The sequence below is a fragment of the Paralichthys olivaceus genome, chromosome 22 (genome assembly GCF_024713975.1).
Source record: "Paralichthys olivaceus isolate ysfri-2021 chromosome 22, ASM2471397v2, whole genome shotgun sequence".
Taxonomy (NCBI): Eukaryota; Metazoa; Chordata; class Actinopteri; order Pleuronectiformes; family Paralichthyidae; genus Paralichthys; species Paralichthys olivaceus.
The window spans coordinates 9,703,407-9,725,590 of record NC_091114.1 but is presented as its reverse complement, the minus strand read 5'-3'; the positions used below and the strand labels follow the sequence as shown (position 1 = coordinate 9,725,590).

Sequence of the window (22,184 nt, the reverse complement as noted above, 5' to 3'; positions counted from 1 at the left end):
TTAAAGCTACAGTTGAATGGCCTGTAGGAATATCAGTGATGCTAACAACTTAAATACTATAATATATATTTAAACATTTGATTTCTTTATTATTATTATTATTATTATAAGACAGGGCTTGGGCATCATTAAAGGTTCAGTGTCTTCAGTTGTCATAAAAGCTCAAAAGGTGTTAAGTTTGTCCAGTCTGGGCTACAGTAAAAAACATGGCAGCCTCTGTAATTGTAAATATAAAGCATTTAAATATAAAGGGCCATTTCTGGGGTAAAGAAAACAACAATCACTAGAATTATTTCATATTAAGCTTTTTTTCCAATTGAACCCTTTCACCTCAATCATACACATTGAACCTTTAAATGTGATTTCAGAGGGAAAAAAGGAACAATCAAGTAGAAGTCTAGTCTCAGTATTTTCACTTCAAATCTATTTGGATTTATTTTCTGCATCTCCACAGTCTTTCACAGTGTTCAGCATGAAACAAACAGATTGATTTCCTTCTGCTGGCTGACCCTGCGAGGCTCTGATAGCACCAGAGCGGCTACATTCATGTCCAATTATGAGCCATAAATCTACAAAGAGCGGCAGGACCTCTGACAGGTGGCTCCCTCATTGCGTGCTGATTGCCTGAGTGGATCTATTAATCTTTTCTCCGTATTCCCCACCGGTCAAGAAGCCTTATTAGTGGAGGGTTGGATCCGACACAATGGGGCAACCAATTCCCTCTTTCCTTAGCTCTCTGTAATTCCCTCTGTGTTGTTGCTCTATATCATTTGTCCCCTGCTTGCATCAATGCAGAATGGAATTTTCTTTTTTAAAGCTCGAGTACATCAGATTTTTGCAAAAAGCTCATTTTTACACATAACAAGTTGACACGTAGAGCAGGAATAAGTTCACAGCGATTATAACAATGGTTTGAAGATGATTTTGTATTTCTAAAACGTGAAAAGGGGGATTTGTCATATCCAAGCAGCTGTATGCTTTCATTGCATTCATTGAAACCAGGCACGGCACCCATAAGCCTGCGCCTGAGCAGCCCCGTGATTACACGCCGGTGAAATGGCAGCGTACTGTACATCAAGCTGTAGCCATTTAGTCTCCGTAACTCCATGATATAGCTTGCATATAAACTAGAAAATAAATTCCCCTTCAGCATTTTGACAGCAGCTATTCAGATACTTAGCCCTCATACTCACTGCAGTCATATTCCTCTGCCAGAATCAATTGTGCTGGCAACCACTGCCAAGCCGGAATTTTATCTCCCAGCTGGAAAAAAAAAAAAACGGGGAGGAAGGGAATAGAGCATGGAGCTCCGCTGTTTATCTGTCACACGACTAATTCTCTCTCCCATCTCTCTCCATTCTCCCTTTTGAAAGTGAACTTGGTGTTAATCTACGAGACCTTGAGCGCCTCATGCACACAATCAGCAGTGACATGCTCCTTTCCCGTTCCTTTTTTTGGGTCCGTCTCTGACCTTTTAAGTGCCGCCCCCACATTTTAATTAGTACTAAACTAAAACGCTTTCACCGTTTCCCCTTTGTTCTCCCAACTCCTTTTTTTGTGCCCCAATGAAATCCATGGGAGATATACCACATTCAAGCACTGATTGAATATCAGAAGGGGGTTTTTTTTGTAACGGCTTGGAAAATTACAAGGACTTAAGTGTCAGACACATGTGCCTGCCAAATGTAATCAGTGGGTAATAAATGTTTGCCCTTTACACTATAAAAAGCAATGGCAGTGCTGAATTAATGCTCAGCTCTGGGCAGCAGATCGCTATGCTGTTGTGGCTCTGATTAAAAATATTCCCCAACGAAGAAACCCCCCCAAAAAACCAGCTGTTATCTTCATGCATGCCTCTTGAACTCTTTCCCACACGCTTCCAACTTCTCATAAAAACATTATGAATACACTGCAATCTAACATTTTCTTGTTTCTTTCTCCCTGCAGCTCTTGAACTATTGGGAAGATTGCTTGAGTGCTGACAGGTAAGAATCAGTCCTGATGCTATAATTATAGTACAGTCAATGGCAAAGTTGGGAGACGGCATTAGAAGCTGGATTTCCATTTCTGCTCAGTGTCAGGACCGTGTTACTGCTGGCTGCAGCAGGAGTGGAGCCTCAGAGGGCAGAGCGAGAAAACGTCCCCCCGCTCTTTTATCCCCACTGTTTAATTAGCACGGTCTCGGAGACTGGGGTGCCGCTTTAGCAATCGCGAATCCTGCCCAGCCAATAAGAACTCGTGTTCAACCACGTCTGACAAAGATAAATGGCGTGCCACTACATCTCGGCCTCACCCATCATCTCCTTTATCCCATTGTGCACTGTAGGGAGGACCAGAGGAGTGCCACTAATCTAAAGAGGGCACGTGGGTCATCTGATAAAGACATGAGTGTATGTGGGTGTTTTCAGTGTTTGTGTGTACGGCGTGTTTGCGAAACGAACCAGGTCTTAGTTGTGTGTTTGCTGAGCACGTATGCAACATCTCGACACGGCACAGTAGCTGCATTTTGGGAAATCTAGAGCTTAAAAAACACAATTTGCTCTATTTCACCCAAATGACCCGAGTCAATCACAGAAGGGGGTGATGCATTTTTTATTGCGACTTGAACGGATTCTGGATCTGGAAATTCAATTAAAAGAGTATTTTCTTGTCGTGGCCCATCTCTGAAATAGGGGAACTGTTATTCATCCGTGCAAGAGGCTCGATTATCAGAGCGCTTCCACTGAATACATTATATGCAACATCTGGCATTACCTTGTCTTTTGAGCCCGATGCAGCATTTCTGAGTTGGTCAAGATTCATGATGTCATATAGGCACAGATTTGATCCAGAAGTTTTTCCATAAAGTGAGACTGACAGAATATATGCATGAATAAAACCATTATCATAACAAAGACAATTTTACCAACTGATGCTAATAGCAGCACGAAAAATAGTTGGATTTGAAGATAGATTAATATCCCATGCATAGATGTGACCGAGTAAAAACTATTTTTAAACATTTAGTCTTGCGAAAATCCAACTCATCAGTCTGACTCAGAGCCTCCATTATAAACATAAACATGACATTGTTTGGCAACTTCATTTCCCTGATTATGAGCTGATCACACAAAATGTTCCACGTAATCGATTATAAATGTAATCTTCTTTCCTCATTAAATGTTGGAATTTATACGACATAGTATTATTGCAGCATCACGTAAGTAGTACTTGTAAAATTCCTGTCATAAAGTAAATGATTACCTTGTCCTACTTATTTGGTCTCATGAGAGAAGCCTGTTGAAATTGTTCTTCACAGCAACGCATGCACTGCTCATTGTAAGTCAATTTTCCTTTTTCTATGCATTTGTGAAAATAGTGGGGGGGAAAAAAAAGAAATGCAACAATAGCAGCGCTGCAACTTTTCGAGGTTTACATTGTCGTGTTGAAATCTGAATCCCAGATTGAAGAACATAATAAAAGCAGGGTGGTCTTTGCAATTAAGATTCATATTAAAATTTAAATTATGTTTTTTTTCCCTTTATACTGAAACATGTTCATGTCTAACTAACTAATACTCTTTTATTAGGAATAATATGTGCAGCCTTTCTCCCACTGCCTCTTGCTTCAATGGATCATAGTAAGGGAACAGTTTGTAGCAGCGGGGGCATAATTAGTGATAGGCCTTGGACATGTCATACTTTGTTAGTCAGCCTGCATTTAATTCCTTTGTCTCCTGCTCTGCTCCGAGCATTTATTCAGGCTGTGTGTATGTAATTGTGTATCTTTACTCAGGCGTCACCGTGCGTGTGCATACTTAATGTATCTGCTAACATTTTATTTCACTCTATGTAATGCCATTATGGTAATGCGGGCGATACCGTATATGTTTTTCTTTCATGTTCACGTTTGTCTTTTCTGTTGTTAAGATTTCGGAGGAAGTGGCCCCTTTGATTTCCTGCAGAACCAAAGAAACACGAATCATTTCGGCTTTATTTCGCCAAAGCCAGAGAAGCTTCTATTTTCCGCTGGCTTGCGAGGCTGAATTTGACCACAATTAGCAGAAACCTATTTAGGTGCCTCGTATTCCTTTTTCAGCAGTTCCCTGTAGCAACAAACAAACAACAAAAAAGGTTTTGTACGATGCCAAACCGCAGACTGGTGATTACTGTTAAGGTTCGCTTTTTGGCATGATGAGTGTGTGTCTGTGTGTAAGTGTGTGTAGTTTGCAGAGGGGTTTCTCAACCTAAGGCTGTTGATGTGAGGGTGGATGAAAGCAGCTTTGAGGATACAGTAGACGACTGGGAGGAAAAGCTCTTCCTCCACCACCTTGCCTTGCTGTTCTCCAATTTTCCCTCCCTCCTTCATCCCTCTCCTTTCTGCCCCATCTCATTTTGCTGCCACTCTGCCCTCGCTATCTCCCGTCGCCTGCCTCTCCCCAATTTTCTCCAACATTCACTGTGTACATCCAGCCATGCGCTCATCTGCTCTGCTCTTCTCTTTGTATCTCCCCTCTTTTATTTCCCTCCCATTCACTCCTGACCCCTCTCTTTTCCCGATGAGAGGCTGGCAGTAGTGAAGGTCACTGCCCACAGCACAATGATAAAACACAGAAACGTTCCTAGAAACCAGTTATTTAGGCCTGAATAAATCCAGTCTCCGATCATTTGCATTCCTCATCGGGAATTTTCCTTAACTACAGTTCTAGAAGTTCCACAGAGTTGGCAACTTAATTTAACAACTTATTTCAAGATGTAAATGTAGAAATGTGGAGCACAGGGTTCAGGTGCGTGCCCAGAGCCATTTTAGGTAATATTCCTTCAGCCACAGCACATGGCACCTCTGCAGATAGCGACCCTCGTGCTTCTGTTCTTCCATCACGCTTTATTAGCCGCACTAAGAAAAACACGACTGCAGTGTGTTTGGAAATTAACCTCAAACTTCAATTCAAGACAGAAGGTATCCAGATTTAAACAACACTGCTTTATTGGATTAATCCTCAGTTTAGGGACACTTAACTAGTACAATAGAGGGAGGAAGATATTTGATTTCGAGAATAAGGTTGTTATATTCTTTCTTTCTTTTACTACCTAAAAAGTACAATTTTAGATTCTCAACATATATATAACACTCTACATGGGTTCTCTTGCACATCTTGCACGTCCACGTGTGTAAACTTTTATAAGATCTGAGCTTTATCAGAATATTTGTTATCATGCAGTATAAACACAACTCCTTATGTAATAAAGATTTAATCAGAATTGTGTTGTTAATCCTCAAACTATATCCTCTCCATCACCAATCATTAGATTGTCGTTATAGTAGCTTATTCAGACTTCAGACACGCACCAAAGTCCACTGGTTGCACAAGGTTTTCTTGTTGTTGACGATCTCAAGCGTGACTCATTTTCTATGGATTTGGGTTAAATTAGGACGGCTTTCAAACTAACAAATATGGCTGACTGAGCTGCTCAGCACAAATACATTTGAATTTGAGCTACAAGGGTTTTTTTAATTCAATATTTTCAGGTTTTCCTCTTTTGTGTTCGTTTTTGAAGGTATTTTTCGACAGTGTGATTGAATTTAGTTGTGGGATAGTGTGGGAGGGCTTTGGCTAAGCCTGAAGTGTAAAATGTATGTGTTTGTGAAGCTAACTCATATCAGACTAGCATAGCAACATTTCTGCAACTCCAATCCTTTCAAATACTCACTGGGCCATCAAAATCAATCAATAAATCAATATTCTTGAGATATATATAGGTCCATACCACAAATGTACTGTATCTCATCCTGCATTCATGGTGAAGCTTTCATCTCTTCCATGTGTCCATTCTCACTCATACATCTATAACTCCCGATTGTAACTCACTGTCTGCTATTTGAAGAGCTTGTTTAGTATTGATTTTATTTACAAGGCTTTTTATATTTTACTATGTGCAAAGCAGAGCAGTTGTTGCAAAGTGCATGCATGAATCAATGCTGCCCTGGAGCCGCGACTGCGTGCGGCTCAATACCTCCAATTTATGTTTTAATTACGATGATCTACTAAGTGTTGGGAGCGAAGCCCGGGTCTCACAATCAGCATCAACAAGCTCAGCGGTGAACGTCCCATTGTACATTGAATTTTACAGTCTACATGGGCAGACAACAGTTTTCAATGCATTCATCAAACTCAAAGAGGTCGACGGAGGAGAATGCAGTCGCAAAGATGCGTCTCCTTTTGATGCTATGGATAAGGTGGACAAAACGCTGAAAGAACAATGGGAAATTGGTCAAACATCTTAAAAGCATTGCAGTTACTTTTATATTTTTGGCACTGTATTGACGTTTGGAAAGCGATACACAAGATGGTGGTTTATGACATGGTTCGCTATCAATAGTAGTTTAGAGGGAGCATAAAAGCAACACCTCAGCTCTGAAAGCTTTGCTTGGCAACGTGGCACCAGTCTCGCTTTTAAACCCACGTTTGTCACATGCTGTTTTTGTTTGGCAGAGCAGTATATCATTTGATCACCTGCCATTAGAAATGATTGCCCAACTTAGTATGCAATATAAGTGACTTCTGGTAAACCTGAAAGCCATAAATTATACTGACTCTTGTAATTAGGACAGATCAATAACAGGTATTCTCATTCACGGCTTTCTGGGACTGTAGGTTGGGGCACTTCTCTAGCTCTTTGTTCTACTGCAATCCCTCAGTTTTCTGACATAAAGCAATCATAAAATGCTGAAAAATATGTGTGCAGCAAATTTTACAAACACACACACACAGCAACAATGTTTTACTGCATCAATCTGAACTAGTGAAGGAGTAGTACACTATAAGAACCCACCAGGGCTCTTCTATTTTTTTTTTCCTTCATAATTTGTTGTTGTTTTTTTTTCTTGCGCCATCTGCAGATGCTCAACTAGTACTACCTATTAAGATACAGTAGAAAAACAGCCCCACTGTGTGTTGCTGTCAAGCCTCTTGAGTTGATAGCTGTGTCTTTGCACACTGCGGGGAAGAATCCCTTTCTGTCAAACAACAGCTGGTGAAGACAACATGATGCGGAGGCCACGGACGAGTGAGCCATCAAACCTCCGACTCTGACAGTATTTTGGCAAGCCGCGTTTCATAAGAGTCTGTCTCATTCTGCTCTGCTTTTATGGTGCATGAATCAATGATAATTGTGCTGTGTTCTCACTTGAATGGCAGAAGTATCCCCCATGCGGCAACAGTCAAAAAAAAAAAAGGGAGTTTGGTGGATGGATCAAGGAATACCCAGAAATTAGCATGAATGAAATGATTCACAGTTCCCCGGGGATTATGATTCATTAGCTGGAAAATGTGCAGTGCAGAAGTCATCAGTAGCAAGGTGCCAATACAACTGATAGAATATAACGTATGAGCAGCTATGACAAGCAAGCTTGGTGCATGCATGTGGTAGCTGTGGCTGATCCACAGGGTTAGGGTTTGGTGAATGGAAAATTCTCTTTAGAGAAGTATTTTTTTCCACCCAAGGTTTATAGCATGTTCCATGCACAGTGTAGATTTGATCAGACATGCTACTCACAGGCTTTCAAGCAAACACACCGATCAAATCAAAGCTCAACAACCTTATCCCCACCTCCATCACGGCCTAATTCCATTTCAAACCAAGCTCCCATTCTCCTTTCCCTTATCCCTTTTGAAAGGCCCAGTGATTAGAAGACGACTTAAAGTTGACTATAGCCCCCCCATTCACCCCAACTCTGCCCCGCACTACCCCATTCCCGACGGGACCTTCTTGAAATCCAAAAGCCTCCGGCCAGTTTATCAGCATCAGGGGATCAGGCAATCTATGCCCTCCCCCCTTTTCATACAGGGAGCCCAATGTGTTCCGCGGTCTTTGGTGTAATCTCTTTGGCTGTCGACAGATCCAGTGAGGGGTCAGCTGTGATAACAGGATCACTCAGGTGGAGACAGGAGATGGTGCCACTAAAGAAAGGGACAGAAACTAAAGGGAGAGGAATGCAAGCGAGTGCAAGGCGGGTTCTGCTGGCAATCTAGATGAGGACAGAGATTTCTGTGCAGAGTATATGCGAAGCTACCGGATGTGCAAGGAGTGATTTGCCCACACAGGATCATGCTCGGATGCACAAGCACACCCGCCTACTTACTGTATTTCAAGCTGGAATGATTAGTCAATCAGCAACAATGATAATAATCAATTAACTGTCCAAGTCATTAGCAAAAATGCTTCGGATTTGAATTTCCATACATTGTGTAATTGTGAGCAGTACTAAATATAATGCAAAAAAAAGCCTTTGCCTGAAAGAAAGGCAATTATGTCTTGATTATTACATTGGAAATAATCAAAAATCCAATATTAGGTAACAAACTGTGTTGGCTGGGCACCTCACAGAACAGCGTGGCACCCTGACAAGGCTAATTTGGACTGTCTTGGCCAGTTTACCTCAGAGTGCTGCATCCACCCGCACTCTGACTTGCTATCAACCAAGAGAGAGAGAGAGAGAGAGAGAGAGAGAGAGAGAGAGAGAGAGAGAGAGAGAGAGAGAGAGAAAAAGAGCAGCTATGGCTATAAAGAAAAAAATGGAAAAGTCAAAGGTCAGAAGTAAAGAGCTACAGTACACGCCGTTACTTACACCCCGTCAATCAGCATGTGTGCCAAGTTTCACAAGGATATCTGAAATGTATATGGACACTAACATTCAGACTCTTCCTCCTCTCTCCCTTTTTTCTGACACTCTCTCTCTCTCTCTCTGACACACACACGCTGTGAAGCAGCATGGTAAGCAGTGACACAAAGCTAATGCCTTGTCACACAGGCTGTCAGCAGATTAGCCAGTGGATTACACCCCAGCCATTAGATGTGCACAGAGCGAAAGGCCACAAACATGGCAGAGAGGGGGAGGGCGAGAGAGAGGGGGGAAGATGAGGGTGAGACGGCACGCGAGTGGCAGTGATGGGGCATATTCCGGCATAACGCTTATAGGGGCGACTAATGGGGGATAAGTTAACGGAGAGGAGTGGGGTGAGGAGGGAAGACAAATACAGGCTGGTTAAGTGTTGCAAAGAAAGACAGAAGTCAGAGTGGCAGAAGAGGAGAAGTTGAGGAGAATAAGAGAAGGAGGATTGGGTCAAGGGAATTTGCTGTTAAGGCTGTGGTTACAGGATAATCAGACAGACAGACAGAGAATGTAATACCAACCGTAAGAGGGAGAGAGAAAAAAAGAGGAACAGAAAATGGGAGAGGAAGGATGGGAGAGGATTCAGGGAGGGGGCAGCACAGAGGAGGAAAAGTTTTACAGCATGCAGGTGTAAAATAAAAAGGAGTGGAGGTGATGAGAGACATGACAAGGGGGAGCAAAAGAGGAGGCTTGAAAAGCAGGGTGAGAGGGGAAGAGGGGAAGAAGGGGCCGGGGCGGAGGGGAAAAGGGCTGGAAATTAAAGAACCATGGATGGAGATTAGAGGGGAGAGATGGGAGGCATCAGAGGAAAGGGTGGAGAGGACACTACTGTACATTTAACCCAACACAGCGCACACGCCAGCTAAATATACAGTGAGAAGGGGACGGTGGACGTTACTGCTGAATCGACGAGCGTTACACAATCGTCACGCTGAAGCCTCAGTGAACTTTTGTCTCAGCTCAAGAAAGATCAGAGATACTCACTCGACTTTTGCCACAATCTGTTAAATCCACAGAGAATTTACTTGATAGGACTTTATTTTACAAGACAGAAATGTCACAAGTGAAAAGGCCCAAATGTAACCAATAGAATTAATAATAGCTAAATCAGGGTCTGGGTATTGTGCATGGCAGCTCAGCTCAGAGAAACCGCTGAGTTGGTTGCTGGCTCTTTTACGTTATACATTATAATTATAAAAATAAATAATAAAAGCTGGTCAAAAAAAAAAACACATGTAGGATAAGTTTGAACCAGGTTGTGCCTCTCTTTGGCTTCCAGTGGTGGATTTTATTGAATTACACTGGCAAGTTTTCCAGCCTTTTTTAAAAATTTGAAATCACCGAATTACATATGTTCAAATCCCTGTTCTTTTTAAATCCAAATTTCTGTGCAGACTTTTGTAATCAAAATCTATTAACTTAGGTAAACAAACTCGATGTATTGATGAAGATCATGTGATGTTTTTATAATATTTTATATGTGTATATGTATGTACTGTATAAATGTTTTTCTACTCTTGTTTTATTTTTTGTAATTCCAAATACAGAATATTGCAGCTACGATAACTAATAGATAGATATAATAATAATAAGAAGAAGAATAGGGCAGCACACACGTTTTGGATCCTAATGACACACAAGTCCACAAAGACACTCATGCACTATAACTGTCAAATGCAGACACACAGCTTCCCAGCTTTCTCGTTGTTCCAAACAGCAGATGGCACTATTGATGGCAGCAGCCAGAAACTTTTCAAGCACTTGTCAAGTCACTTTTACCACGGCGCTCTTGTATCACCATCAGGCGAGCCAGTAATGACGGCTGTTTTTTTTTTTTTCCTTTTTTCAATCAGTCTCTGATTCCAAGTGGGGAGATGTCAGGCCTTTTCAGTTGGCGTTTCATTTCACGATAATCGACTTCACTGCCCCGACCGTCACCGCCAGCTTCAGCCCCCACAACAAAACCACTTTGCAGACATAATGACACATGATTGTCTGCTGGATTTTCCTGCTCGGGGGCTCATTTGGAGCTGGTATTTATGTAAGAATGGAAGGGAAGATGTCAAGTTAACAGGGGCTAATGGGAAATTCTGATGGGGATTGTGTTGAGAAAAGCCATGAGAAACGTATCATACTGTGTTCAAGCAGACAGCATATGTTTACTGTGTAAATTGCATGTATAGTTTGAGCTATGGGTATACAGCATATATTCAGAGATTATTCTTGGTGACTTTAGTTTGAAGGGGTCTGCGTTTGCATGCATACCAAGATGTGTGTATGAGTGTGTGTACATGCATGAGTGCATGTGTGCGCATGTTTGACATCAAGGCTGATGTCACTCAGGACGCTTTAGCTGGGTGAGTGATTTGAATGTGATGTGGAATGAGCCAAGTCTCGGAAGTGCCAGAGGGAGATGGCAAGAGACTAAATGTGTGAATCCCCGCAGGATATATAGACTATTCATTATGATAAGCCCCTGCATGTACACGACCTCCACAAAAACATACGGAACTACAGACACTTCAAGTCATGTTCTCACATGTAAAGGAAGAATAAAAGAAGGGAAAGGTCAAGGTGGATATAAAGAAAAAGAGATTCTCTGAGACATGTGATTCATACATGCACGTTGATAGGCTTGGAGTTCACAACCTAGAAAAACGAATTCCACGCCAGCCTATCCACAGCCATCTCATGTGGGAGCCATTCCACTTTTTAAACCCCTTCTCATTTAAAGCGGGCCCAGATGTAAGTCAAGGGGCTGCTTTGGATTAGCCAGAGAGAAAAACTCATTTCCTTTGCCATTTTACGAGCATTTAATTTGAAACAATTAAGATATTACGGTGCTGCGGATTCACTACACAGAGTGACAGCTGGGAGCAATCCCATAAACCCCTGAGCCAGTGAACGAGGCACCTTGCTACTCTCCTTTGCTCCACTCGCCTCCACCTCCTCTCCGTTATTTCAATGGAGCATTTAGCTTTAGGCTCTGTTGAGGTGAATGTGCCACCCTTGCCTCAGCTGAGATCTCACCGCTGCCGCCAATTGCTTTAGCAGCTCGTAAATGCACCAGTTGGCTGATTACGGAATAACGAAACATTTCCAGAGACTAAAGGGAGGAAGCGAGCATAGAGGATGTTTACCTTCTGGTTGGCTTTTTTTTCCATGACAGTTTTTATAGCATTTTAGGATTTATAGCATATGTAGCATGACTCATCAGATGCACACAACGGGGGGCGGCACTGGGTGAGCGGAGACGGTGATAGTTGCAATGTATATTGTGGTCAATATTGTGGAACGGGGCTTTTCATAGACTGGCCCGCTTGCCTGGTGTCATGCAGTTTGTGGGCTTTGATGACACACTTATTGATGGCCCTCCATGTCCTGTCCGTCCTACACTCAAAGAACTTTGTCACTACCTGACTTTGAATTTAAGCAAGCTTTGTCAGCACTCACCCATCAATTCACCTACGTTCCACATGGCATAGAAGGGCATCGGAGGTGTGAAATTGATGAAGGTGCGCTTGTGAAAATGTCAGTGGGGGGGACCACTGGCCGGACACAGAGAGAGAGAGGGAGAGAGAGAATATTTTGGGGTGGCTGACAGATAGGAGTGCCAAAAACTCCTTTTCGTGAACACTGAACTGTAAAATGGAGGACCCAGCACAAACAATAGCCGCGATCAATTGGCTATGGTGAGAGGCTTCTCGTAAATGCCCCATGGCAACCCACACCTGCTGAAAGAGCGAGGGACAGAGACCGGGAGAAATATACACAAACAGAGATGAGGTATGTGTCACTAGTCATTTTGGGGGAGGACCGTCAGAGAGCAGGAGGAGTTTCTGTGGGGAGTCGGGAAGAGAACGGGCAAATAAACAAGTGACGGGGAAAGATGATGGTGGGAGAGGGTTAAAGGCTTTTAGAGGAGGGAAGGTTTGGACAAACCAAAGACAAAGGGGAGTGAATGGAAAGCGCAATTGCATGTTTGTTTTTTTTGTGTTGCGCCAAGAGGGATTAAAAACTACAAACATTTAACAAAATGAAAATTCAAAACAGAAGTATCCTAACAGTGCCACATCTGCATGTATCAACTTTGTTTCTACTCTGTCCATTCTGTGGAGGGTTTGAAAAGTTAAAGTCTGCTACTGCAAAACATTTAGAGAGGTTCAATTCTGGGAAAATTCGACAACCAACATCTAATTCTATTAGTTAATCTGTTTGTCTATTTCTTCACCTTATTTATTCATTCATTCATTCAGATACTAAACTTAATAAATAAGAGTCACTTTCAAACAATGAGCTTAAGATGTGTTTGTTGGATGCAAGTTTATAATATATTGTAGTAAGACATAGAAAACAATGCAAGTTTTGCATTTAGATAGAAGCAACACAACGTGATTTAAAAGCAGAGAGGCTTATGCATTTTACAGTATGGTGATGCATGTTTCCTACTTGTGGAGGAGAGAAGTGAGGGTTTATCACAGTTCTCATGCTTAGGTTTCCCCTCCCTCTTTATTGTGAACACCCTCCAAAACTATGGATTTCACATGATTGAAAAATCAATCGTGATGCACTTGTAGTGTTGGATAAGTTTAAGACAACACATTAATCTGCTTTTTCCACATCTCAGTTTAATGATGACAGCACAAACACAGTATTATCATCTCACATGCTTAAACATCCACAGACTGCACTAGGATTCACACTCTACATTTCCCCTGTGTCAGTGGACAGATGTCCTGAGCTTGGTTCCACAGAGCGACTCCATCAGCCACGAGTTGACTCAATCCCTCGCCACCTGCATCTCTCCCTTTGTCTCCCTGCAATGGCTGCTGCACACCACGGCTGCTCACAACAGCCCAGTTGATCTCTTAATGGACCTAATTGCTTCTCAGCTCATTGCACCGCATGCCAACACTAAACTAAATCAAACTAGAGGTCCCATCCGCAAGCCTCATTGCAAAACCCATTCTGCTTTACATCATAATAAGGTGATATTGACTACTTGTGACTCAGCAGTGTCAGGACAGATGAGCGAGCCCGCACCTCTCGTCGTCGTGTGCGTCGTGACAGACAGATGTTCAGGTCACGTAAGGGTTCAAGTTGCTCTCTGTCAGAGAGCACTGGGAATAAATGCTGCCTCCCGACACTTAAATCAAAATTAACGTCAGCTTCTTTGGCCTCACAGCCCAACCACTGTGGACTTTACTTTCCACGGTGGTGGCATGTTGGGAACGCTAGTCGAAAGCAACATGAAAGCTGATCAAAGCCAGCGCAACATTTAACATAAGCCTGGAGTCAGCTCCTCCAAAGTGAGGCAATGTTTCACTTGATGAAACATGGAGTTGGCCTCACCAGAATTTAAGACTACGTTCATCCTGCTCCGTAGATCTTGTGACTTTCTCCAGGTTCAGCGACCCTGATTCTACACTGCAGAGTCGCAGTGAATTTCAAGGCCCCCGGAAAACTATTTTCTCCTGGGTCCTACATCAACACAACATTTTCTGCCAAAGCTAGAATGTTGTTGGTTTATATTACATAAAATGTCGATGTCATGTATTTCTCTGCACCAGAGCTCCACTGGAATCAAGATGTGATGACAGCTGTGCGGATGCTCATGTTGCCTGCACTGTCAATCAAAGTTGATCAAACCACACCGACACAGTCTTGATGAAGCAGATGAGCTGAATGATGTGTTTCAATAAATAATTACTAAGGATGTTTTCGCCACATTTCAAATTTGATTGTTGCTTACAAAACCATCCATGGCCTGGATCAGTCTCTACGGGAATCATGAGGGAACATAAATAGGGCTCAGTTAATAATGTGGCTACAGTTTTGCTGTAGGGGACATAGACGATGGAAAGTATGGGTGTGGTGGATGTGATTTCCACATCAACAGCGTCCCTTTCACAGCATCTTAAATTTCTTCTACTTTAATTTCTGTCTTTTATATCATAAGTTATATATCATTCAATAGACTTTGTCAGATATTATAAGCCTGTTTCCATAGCCTCCATACAATAGGGTGAAGACCTTTTCTTAAGTAAAATTAAACTACAATTACTCACTCACTAAAGATTAAAATTATCATTTGAGAAACAATCTGAATAAAAGTAGAAATTATTCGGTACATATCTACATCAGTCCTGCTGATCTTTAAAGTTTTTATCCAACCTTTGCCTTCATTGACATATGTCTTTAAGTTGATTATAATGAAGTTAGTCACAGTACAGTCTTTTAAAAGCATAATGCAGGCTTCTTACATCTGGAGAACTTATGGCAAAGTGTAGAATAGTGAAACGTTAAAATTATGTAAATATTAAAAGGAGGGTTCTGTTAATTGATCAATTATTTACGGATACCTGTTCTATCTTAAACTATTTTTTATTTGTATGGCCCCATCTTTCATTTTATGCAGTTTATTTTATTTTGGATACCATGTCTCTCCTTCAAGTACAGGCTGCAAATATTTGTATCTTAAAGGACCTTTGGTCTGCTTCATGACTTTTTATTTATAAAATAAATGAATAAGATAAGCCTTTATATAAAATCTAAATCTTACTTTGTTCGTCTATTAGTTGTATACTTATCAAATGATCTGACATTTGTAATTAAACCTGGGGGGTCGGGCTCATTAACAGCTTAATCCAGCGGTGGGTCACCATGAAATAAGTGATACTGTTGAGTGGGGTGAGGTCTATCAGTGAGGTAGTAAACACCCTCTCCCGGAAAAGAGCACCAACATCCTTATCGCCATGTTATTGCTGCCATTGTTTCCAAGTTACAACATGGATATTACAATCTGAATTTATAGATGTTATCACTGACTGTGAAAGGCCTCACATACAGCTGTCTGAGACCTGACCAGGAAATATACCACTTCTTCACCATCATGTGCATAATTATAGCAATCAATCTCTCGCTCCAACTTTACAATCATTTCAACCACACCATAAAATCTTATGTTTTGTCTGCGATGAAGTCTGCGACTATTAAGTCTTCCAATTTTAACGAAATGTTAATTGCTCATGAAAGCGTGACTGCATGCTCAGCCATTCATCATGTCTGACAGATTCTAAGGAGGAGAGAAGTATTAGATGTCTCGGCCGAGTTCTAGACTTCGGTGTTGGTTTACATTTTTTGTGCCTGGGAGATGTGTGTAATATCACCTTGGCATTTGTCGTTCTTAGCCTAACCACCCGCCTCCCTCCTCTCGCTCTCTTGACTGCTTGGGCAGCGTCCATAAACAAGTCAATCTCCATCCGTCTCAAAACATTGGATTAGATTTATCCGCTTAAAATAGATTGTTATCCAAAAGAGCGTGAGTCTCGCTTGATGGGGAAATTAATTTTACGATGACTGGTTTACTTGATCAGGGTTGTGGGGGAGGCGGGGGCTGCACATGTATCAACTCAGTCTGGGGCGTGAGGGGCTGAAAACAGCAGTCCTTGTTTTTGATTCAGACGAGTTGCTTCTCTCCTCCTCGGTATTATACACGGTGTTGTCGTTGGATCGCAGAAGACGAGAGTAATGACTTGACTGACAGTCATTTGTAAAGCGCCAGCAAGTTGTCAAGGGTGAAACGGCCTGCACCTCAGGGCTGTAGGGAGATTGACAGTGAAAGATATTGTATTTTCACATCTGTCTTTCTAATATAAAAGTGGTTTGAAGATTTCAGTGCAGGTTCATTTAGCAACACCTGTGATTACTGGTGGTGACAGGAAATGCGGTTTAATACCACTCCTCACAGAACTCTGGGGGGCAGCGAAATATACTACTGTTTTTAAAAAAAAAGCAGTTGGACAATAACTGGCTTTTTTTTTCTTCAATCACTGTGTGAGCAACTGTGATCTGATTTCATGCTGCACATGGCGCGAGTCTGCAAACAGCAGGGCTCAATGAAAGGAGTTGGTTTGCTCACTGAGAAGTTGGAGGTGTTCAGCCTGTCGCCTGTAGTTCTTCATCTAACAGCTCACTGTGGCGGCTCCTTCTTGTTCCATTACTCCCTGCAATATTTCAAATTGACCCACTGTCAGAAGATGCCGAGAATACCCCTCGTCTTGTTTTTGTAGAGCTATTTTTGATGAACGGCACTGGTATGTGCTGAGCTGACTGGCAAATACATTTCCTGTGACTACTTCAAAATAAAACGCTTGCAATTGGACGGCTTTTAATGTGCAGCTTTTAAAGTTGCAGCAGAATGGAACGAAAAACAGGATTTTTTTCAGAAACGTCACCACAGACACTCAAACTGCAAAATTATAAACATAACAATACATATCTATACTATATTTCAATCCATGCTGAGGTGGTCATCTAAAATAAACTTAATGGCAAATTCATCCAATAACTATTGTTGTGTGAACTCATCCACTAGGTGTTGAGGCATAGACAGGATGAGTGTAAACTTCACCCTGGTAGTTCTTAGAAAAGTCAAACACTATGAAAGGATTCATCCTGTGTGGACCATGAATGTCTGTACAAAACTTTGTGGCAATCAATCCAGCAGTCTGCAATATTTCTAGTTCTGATGGTTTATGATTAGAAAACAGCACGATATGTAAATATCCACGCTCACAGGGATATTTAGTGAAACCCATTATTGAATACGGCATTGAAATTACTCTCTGATGCCTGTGAGGCAATGCACTACCATTGTTCAGTATTAAAAAGACAATAAATAAATAAATAAAACAAGAGAATTTCTCAGAATTTCAATATAAATGAGAATATCCAATGCTAATTGGGTTTGTAAAGTCAGATTAGTCCCCACAGATTCCCTGTGTGGGCAGGTAGAGACAGAGAAACACATACATCAGAGGATTTGCCTACATTATTCATCCAAAGCAAATGCATATTGATATTGTATAACCTTTCGCATCCTTAGCCCCATTTGCATTGTATTTACATAGTAAATGTCAGTCGGTGCTACACTTTGCATGACCCCACATGTGTATGAATGTAAACACGCCCGTGGCAGTTCACGAAACACCGTGTTGACTCACAAAACCGTAGCGGACTGTCATTACCCAACAACAAAGAACACATTTGCCAAGTGAGACTTTTTTTAAATGCCCCCCCACTGTCATAATAGGGAAACTTGCAGCCTGTGGTGATGCTGGATCTCCCACCCAGCCGCTCTAAGGTTTTCTCTGAAAGGACAGTTGGTTTATAGACCACTGCGTCCTGCTGAGTGACAAAGTCCAGCCATGATAGAGAGGAGAGGCGCGCTCTCGATGAATCTTACCTTCGCCCCCCCATCATAAGGAAGTGATGCTGTACTATTGCTTTAGCAGGTGCCAAGAATATAAAAGCGCGAGTGTTTCCAATGATCAGTACCATGCAATTATATTCAGAGTTCATGAATGAAGCATTTGACATCGAAAGCCTCCTTTATTTGCGCATTTAAGGTGGATGTCAGCAGGCTTCAAATACAGGGTTGAAATCGTTTTCGTAATGAGAAGTGAGATTCATCAAAGTAAATATTGACAAATGTTCTTTCCAACTATAACAGCATTCAACTGTCAGTCTTTTCTCCTGATGGAGAAGAATATTTTACAAATGGTTGCCTTGGTGAAAGTCAGATATGCAGACATTTGTGATCTGCAGCACTTTGTGCCTCTTGACACAACTATCACTCCCACAACACTTTCTCACAGCCTGCAGTCAAGGGCAATAGTTCACATAACAGTAATTTCATCAAGTTTCTCCATTGTTCATTGTCACAAAACCCAACGCTTTCTTTTGCCCTATAAATCTGCATGCGGAGGCCGTATCAAATTCTGCCCTCGCAAAATGGAACTGGGTGTAATTTGCAGGTATAAATCACAATCACAGATAGTCAGTCAGATACATGACATGTCTGAGTGCAGGTAAGAAAACAGATCTGCTGACTGCGGTAGTCTGTCTCGCTGTCTCTCACAGTACTTTTGTTGGATGCTCGATGTTCGTGTCTGCAGGGGAAGGCTGTTCATCAGGAGGTTTGGGTTGCTGCCATAGAAGCAACTTTTCTCAAAACACAATTGGTCATAGTCATCTGTCTCCCCGGGCCACTGCTGTTATTTTTCTGTAGTCCTTCATCAGACGGCCGTGCACTTGCCTGCGTTATCAGGAGCAATATTATCCCTTCATACGTTGTTGTGCAACATCGTCTGCTCAGTGGCACGGATGCGAATGAATCACGTCTTGGAATCATTACACAAAGTGTGAGATCATTACACATGGATTATGGAGGTTAACGCTCAACTTGGCTCTTGGAACAGGCTGACCTTGGACATGAAGCAGTATGGCAGTGTCTACATACACAACAATGCGTTTGATAAAAAAACAAAAACAAATAGCAGATGCTACACCATCCCTATAGACACGCAGGCACACATTCAAGCCCAGTCTGACAACAAAATCAATATAATCTCCCTTCAGGGATTTATAGTGTGTCTGTGGCTCTTGGTGATGAGTTTATGGTGACCTTATTGTACATGATGGCGTTTTTATGGAGTTCACGCTGACGTTACCGTAACCATGATGTATGCATGTCAGCAGGCCTCACCACTCATCTGAATGGGGATTGGTGGAGGATAGTATCTTAGCATTTTTACTCAAGTACTGTTCACTGCAGGGTGACACGTGAACTTGACATGAGCTTTAATTTGATGACTCTATTCATTTTACACAACGTTTGAAAGAGAAGTGTTTTAAAACATATATTTGACAGCCATAGTTACTATATTACTACTTATTGGTTAGTAGTAAAACTATGTGTACGATTTTGAAATATTTAAGTATTTCTATTTTATGGTTATATATCCACACAAATATTTCCTCGGTCAGATTGAGAAGTTATACAAAACAAATGATCACTTTACAGAATACAGTCTGATGCATTGTAACAGATCATTTGAAAATATAGAAAGTATTTAAGATGTACTTTTCAGAAGGAAATGTTTTTATTTCACTACATGTATTTAGTTACCGGTAGTAACTAAAGACAATGGTGCTATTACTCATATGCTTAACTAATGAACAATTTTGAAATTGTCAAATATTATCATGATTAAATATTTCCATTTTTTACACATACATTCCTTATGTTATTGTTTTTATTCTAGAACCCTTTTAAAATATAGTAAGTGGATAATATTAGCTTTACTTGAACCAACAGCAACATTAAATAAAGTGTGTAGCATCAATTATAATAACGCCATAATAAGCGAATACATGCCAATCTGCATATTTATTTTGATATAAAGCTAATTCTGTGTTCATGAAAGCATTTGAGGTTGTCTAATAATGGCCCATTACACCGTGTGTCTGCAGCTGCAGCATAACTACCACACACAAACACATGTGTGCGCTCATAATCTCATGATCTACCATCTGAGAATAATTACCGAGGCTGTGCACGCACACGCACGTCTCTCTTTAACACATGTTTCTCCAAAATAGTCATGTCCAAGTGTACATTCCTGCAGTGGACTTGGGGGGGAAAGTTGATCCAGGAGAGTGGGACCTCGCTGAGTGACGTCAACAACCCCCCCCCCCCCCCCCCCCCCCTTCTATCTCTCTCTCTCTCTCTCTCTCTCTCTCTCTCTCTCTCTCTCTCTCCACTGTCATTCTACAGTCTTTTTCTCCACCAGGGGTTTTAGTGCGCGCCATGGTCGCAGCGAGGGAGAGAGACACACACGGAGTGAGAGGAGGAGGAGGAGAGAGATAGAGAAAGAGAGAGAGAGAGAGACAAACACATGGAGTGAGAGGAGAGAGAGACAGACAGACACATGGAGTGAGAGAAGGAGAGAGAGCTGAGAGAGAGAGAGAGAGAGGCTGTGCGCTCCAGCCACACCGCACTCTCCCAAACACCAACGCCGTCTCGCCACGTTCATTCCAATGAAGATCTAACGAGCTGAGCGCAGACAAGACTCCAACCAGAGAATATATTGTACGCGCTCTCCACGCGTGTGTTTTCCTTCTGCCATGGTCCCGATCACCGTGAACGCATTGGCGACGGACAACTCGCGGAAAGAGACGAAATAAACACGGACACTTGGGGAGGGAAAGAAGAAGGAGAAGAAGACGGATTTCTTTCCTCCGCGTTGTTTTATTTCGGACTCGATCGTCATTACTGGATGTAAAAAACAAAAACAAAATACAAGCAAACTCCCGATTTATCCTCAGAAAAAAAAGGAGACGCTCAGTTTCAAACTGGCCGCAACATGGTGATAAGGTAAGAGAGTGTGACGAGCCTGTGTGAGTTTGGAGGTGGTGACAGTGAGGACTGGAGTCGCTGCCGCAGTGATTTCAGGTGTGCGTAAAAAGCCTCGTGAAGTTGCTTCAACACACCATATGCCCGGCTAAACACATCTGGACTGGGGTTGTTCTCATAACACACATAGATAATAAACTGACCTGGGACCAGATAGTTTTTATACGTGTGGCAGGAACTGTTCAATGGCACAGTTTGGGATTATGAATGCGCGCAACCGTGAATACGCACAGCGGCGCGTTCAGAGCCACGTTACAGGGTAAGAAAACGCCACAAACGGTGTTAGCACATTCACTAACTGTCTTAATTTCTATTTACATTATTAGCAGCACATGAACTACATGGGTGAATGTGCAGGTGGTGTGGTTTTTTTGGTCTCGGTGTGTGTTTGGCGCAACGGTTTGGAGAGGCGACCGGTGCCAAAGCTGTTTAATTATCAAGAAATAACCACCACATAATCGTATTGCTAGAATTATAAATATACAGACTCCAGTTGACAGTAGCCTGTCAAAAACAAATATTATTAATGCCGTTTAAGCTGTGGCACTGTCATGTAAACACAGTTCTCTCAGGCTACATCATCCTTTTTTGTTTGAGTTGTGGAAGCCTTTAAATCCAACGAGTCGATGGAGAGGAATTTTTCAAAGTGCATAACTGCAACTCTCCAGAGCTCCCTCGTCTCATCCCGTCTTATTTTTAGCAAGACGTTTATATTTTCGCGGGGTTTTAAGTTGCTTTTTAAAGTCCTCACATATTTAGGCATCAAAAATATCAAGCGAGGCAAAGCAGAGAGAGACAGAGAGACTCTGTCAGTCACGCATATACTGTCAATCAGCTGGAAGTGAACCTTTATTTCCAGTGGATTGGCGCACACATGCACCACCTGTGCTCAGTGTGCCAGTTGTGCCACTAGGGGACTCATTCTCTCCAGCCAGTGAGGGGAATGCAGTAGATAGAGGGGCTACAAGCCATGGAGAAGGATTATCATCATATACCCACTCATTTACTGGAAGAAAAAAAAACTACAACTTTAAAATAAGTCTATAAAACAATGTGTCCTTCAGCTTGTTGAAAATGAAAATGTGTAAACTGTAATTAATGTTAGGAGGCACTATGGAGTAGGACACTTTCAATGTGAGCACTTTTGGATGTGTCGCCTTTTGAAAAAGTATTTTTCTCACTATGCATTGAAAAATGAAAAGGCACTGGTTGAGTATCCCGAGTGGAGTAGTCTGGAGAGGTGTTTGAAATGGAAGTGCGCGTGTGTGCGCGT

The 22,184-nt window shown here is 41.9% G+C and overlaps 1 protein-coding gene across 40 annotated transcripts in view; it reads left to right on the top strand.

Moving 5' to 3' along the window:
* LOC109634861 (protein tyrosine phosphatase receptor type D) overlaps positions 1-22,184 on the top strand; it is a 335,897-nt gene that overhangs the window by 191,337 nt on the left and 122,376 nt on the right. For 32 of the 40 annotated variants that reach the window (XM_069518437.1, XM_020095632.2, XM_020095637.2 and 29 more), the window contains one exon: positions 1,948-1,985. The gene's annotated coding sequence lies outside the window, so the exon portion shown is untranslated. Of the gene's footprint in view, positions 1-1,947; positions 1,986-20,310; positions 20,873-22,184 lie in introns of those variants that run through there. The other 8 variants (XM_069518449.1, XM_069518459.1, XM_069518462.1 and 5 more) reach the window with 3 other exon arrangements.